At 37.1% G+C, this 3,841-nt stretch overlaps 1 non-coding gene across 1 annotated transcript; it reads left to right on the forward strand.

Annotated features, from left to right (window-relative positions):
• The first annotated feature begins 3,364 nt into the window (after positions 1 to 3,364).
• On the forward strand, positions 3,365 to 3,424 carry LOC111726510. The gene has a single exon (XR_002774273.1). It is a non-coding gene; the product is annotated as a U7 small nuclear RNA (small nuclear RNA).
• Positions 3,425 to 3,841: the final 417 nt, after the last annotated feature.

The raw sequence follows: 3,841 nt of genomic DNA on the forward strand, positions 1-3,841 counted from the left end.
CTGCAGGAATTGAAACCCCCTATTTATAACTGAGTTTGACAACTGCTGATCACTATGACACTAAAAATGTATTTTGTTTTATAAGGTTTTGAGAATCGATTTTATTCCTTGAATCTAAAAATCAAGACTGGAAGTTTTTTTTGTGGCTACTTTGAATACTCTAATATGATATGCATCATATATTTTAAAAACATTTAAAGAGCCAGGCATACTATCCTAACACTCTGGGAGGCTGAGGCAGGTGGATCACTTGAGCTTAGCAGTTCAAGATCAGCCTGAGGAAAAGTGACCCTGCCTCTACTAAAAATAGAAAAACCAGCCATGCATAGTCACAGCTACTTGGGAGGATGAGGCAAGAAGATTGTTTGAACCCAGGAGTTGGAGGTTGCTATGAACCATAATACCACAATACTCTCCCCAGGGCAACAGAGTGAGACTGTCTCAAAATAAATAAATAAATAAATAAATAAAATAATAAATAAATAAATAAATAAAATAAAAAATAAAAAAATTTAAAGAATGTTGCTTTGCAAAAATTAGTCACTCCAAAAACAGTTTGTGAAAAATAATGCAATGGCTAAACTGTTGTATATATATTACACAAAACACTACGTAACAGTTTTCTTTAAAGGCAGATTTACATATACTGGCATGGAAAGATCTCCAAGGCACTGTTAAATAAATAATTGAATGGTAAAATGATCCCTACATCGTAATATTTTTATTTAAAAAAAGGCCTAAGCTATGTATTTTCCTCATTTCCAACTCTGTTACATGCAAGAACAAAGGATACATTACAAAAGATTATCAGTAAAGAAGGGCAAGAGGATTGTGGTCCTGTTCAAAGGGAATTTAGCTTTGTGGTATTTTAAAATTTTTGCAAGTAAAATTGTCCATTTATTAGTTGGTAACTGAATAAAATGAAAAATGAAAATCAAAGGAAATGGTTACATGAATAAAGATTAGAGTAGTATGCTCATGGATTCAACAGATATTTACTGAGTGTTTTACTATGTGCCAGGCACTGTGTGGTGCTGGTGGTACAGCAGCAAACAAGACAAAAGCCCCGTTTCTCAGAACTTGCCATCTAATGGAAGAACCGGACAATAATAAGTGAACATAAAGTCAGGGAGTGACAAGTGCTTTGAGGAGAAGTAAAGCAAGGTTTGGGGAGAAAAACTGAAATTGTCATATATTGCCTTGGAATGTAAAACAGTGCAGCTGCTTTGGAAAACAGTTTGACAATGTGCCTCAAAAAGTAAAACAAGGAGTTACCAATGTGACTCAGCAATTCTACTCCTAACTATATCCCCAAAAGAACTGAAAACATGTTTATACAAAAACTTGTACACTAGTGTTCATGCAGTATTATTAATAGTCACAAAGTGGAAACGACCTAAATGCCCATCAACTTATGAATGTGATGTAACTAAATCAACAAAAATGTGGTATACCTATAGAATATTTGGCTACATTAAAAAAATGATGCACTGGCTCGGTGCACTAGCTCAGTGCCTCAAGCGGCTAAGGCGCCAGCCACATACACCTAAGGTGGCAGGTTCGAATCCAGCCCGGGCCCGCCAAACAACAATAATGGCTGCAACCAAAAAATAGCCAGGCATTGTGGTGGGCGCCTGTGGTCCCAGCTACTTGGGAGGCTGAGGCAGGGGACTCGCTTGAGCCCAGGAGTTGGAGGTTGCTGTGAGCAGTGAAGCCATGGCACTCTACCCAGGGTGACAGCTTGAGGCTCTGTCTCAAAAAAAAAAAAAAAAAAAAAAGATGCACTGATACATGCTACAAAAACAAATGAACTTTGAGAATACTATGCTAAGTGAAAAGGCCAGGCACAAAAGGGCACATATTGTATGACTTCACTTATACGAAATGAATAGGCAAATCTATAGAGATAGAAAGTATATGAGTGGTTTCCAGAAGTTGGAGGGATGAGGAGTAATTATTAGTGGATATTGGGTTTCTTTTTGGGGTGATGAAGACATTCTAGAATTAGATAGTGATGACAGATGCATAATAACCAAAACCCATAAACTGTAAACTTTGGAAGGATAAATTTTATGGTATAAAAATTTTATCTGATTTTTTAATTAAAAAAAAAAAGAGAGACAGTAAAGCAGAGCACCATAGAGAGGGAAGAAAGTTTGTTATTTTGGATAGGGTAGGCAGGAATGACCTTAGTTTGATCAGAGACCTAAGCAATGTAAAGAAGCTCACCATGCAAATCTGGGAGATGGGGAAGGAGTAAGAACATTCCAGAAGGGAGAAAGAACAAGTAAGAACATTCTCAGGATAGACATGAGCCTGTTTTCAACTAACAGCAAAGAGGCTAGAGAGGGTGAGGCTATGGGAAGCCAGGGTCTAGATCATGAAGAGGCCTATAGACCTCACTGAGAACTGGATTTTATTCAATGACAGAAAACCATAGGATCCAAGAGCAATGTGACCTGATGCACATTTTAAACGGTTAATCTCTGCTGCTGGGTGAAGAATAAAAAAGCAGCAAGAACAGAAGGAGATGAATTAGGAGGCTGCAGGAGTCCAAACAAGAGAAATAGTTTAGACTAATATAGGTGGTGAAAAGTGGTCAGATTCATTGGATTGAATTTAAAACAATGAAAAAAGAAAAAAAAAAGTAGATAAATTCAAAACATACTCTTAGGCTAGAGCCAAAAACATCTTCTAATCAATCAGATATGAGGCATGGAAGACAAAGAGAGAAGTCAAGGATGACCCCAGTGATTTTGCTCTGAGTAACGAAGTGAATGAAAGGGCCATGTACTTAGAAGGGGAGGACTCAGAGAAGACTGAGCAGGGAAATAAGCATTAGTTAATCTTAAATTTGAGAAGCCTAATAATCTAGTTGTACATGATTCTAGTTGACTATGATTCAGCAAAATGGTCAGGCTGAAAGTACAAATTTGAGAGCCAGGGCAGAAGGTATTTGACACTACTCGAATGGATGACTCACCAAGGCAGAGAGACTGAAGAGTCCAAGCACTGACCAAACTCTGGAGCGTTCTAACATTAGACACTTGCAAACAGAAGAAATGGCACAATTTATGTCCCCTGTGAGGCAGCAGCCTGTTAGAGGAAAAAGACAAAGATGCTCCACCATTGTTATTCTTCCAGAATTAGATGATCTAATGCATAAAAGACTTCAAACCAAGACTTCAAGGATTAAATGTATCTTCTCTCTGGATTTTTGCAGGTTTCCTTTTTCCATTTCTTCAGTGTTAGCTCATGGGCAACAAACTTATTGACCTACTGGTTATCCAGATTATTTATGTACAAAGTATGCTGTCTTAAGGATTTCAAATCAAATCTGTACCAACACTACACCAATAGTAAGAAAAGAATATAGCTGTTTTAGAATTTGTCTATAGGTTTTCTGTTTTACCAGAAGACCAATGACAATCTAAGAACATATAACTGGGCATGGGCCATTGGAGTATATTATTTTAATCCTAGAAGATATAGCTTCCCTATTAAAATAATAATAATTAGGTCTTTTTTCTTTAAGTAGCCACAAAAATGTTCAGAAAGAGTCCTTGTCATCAATAATTTGGATATATAGTATTTTAGTGGATAGAGGCATGGGGGACTATTTAGCTTGGTTGAGAAAAAGTCCAAGCAAAATAATCCAACTGCTTGGGGTCGTGACACCTATGCAAAGGAGGCTTTAAGCTGTGTAAGTGATGTAAAGCATTCAAATATTTAAAGCACTGAAGGCAGTAGGTAGTATAAACATCGATAGTTTCTGCCCTTATGGTCTGAATAGCATCAACTTTCTCATCTGGGAAATGGGACATAATAGTACCTGCTCTAT

The sequence above is a fragment of the Otolemur garnettii genome, unplaced genomic scaffold, assembly GCF_000181295.1.
Source record: "Otolemur garnettii isolate 467f Iridium unplaced genomic scaffold, OtoGar3 scaffold00068, whole genome shotgun sequence".
Taxonomy (NCBI): domain Eukaryota; kingdom Metazoa; phylum Chordata; class Mammalia; order Primates; family Galagidae; genus Otolemur; species Otolemur garnettii.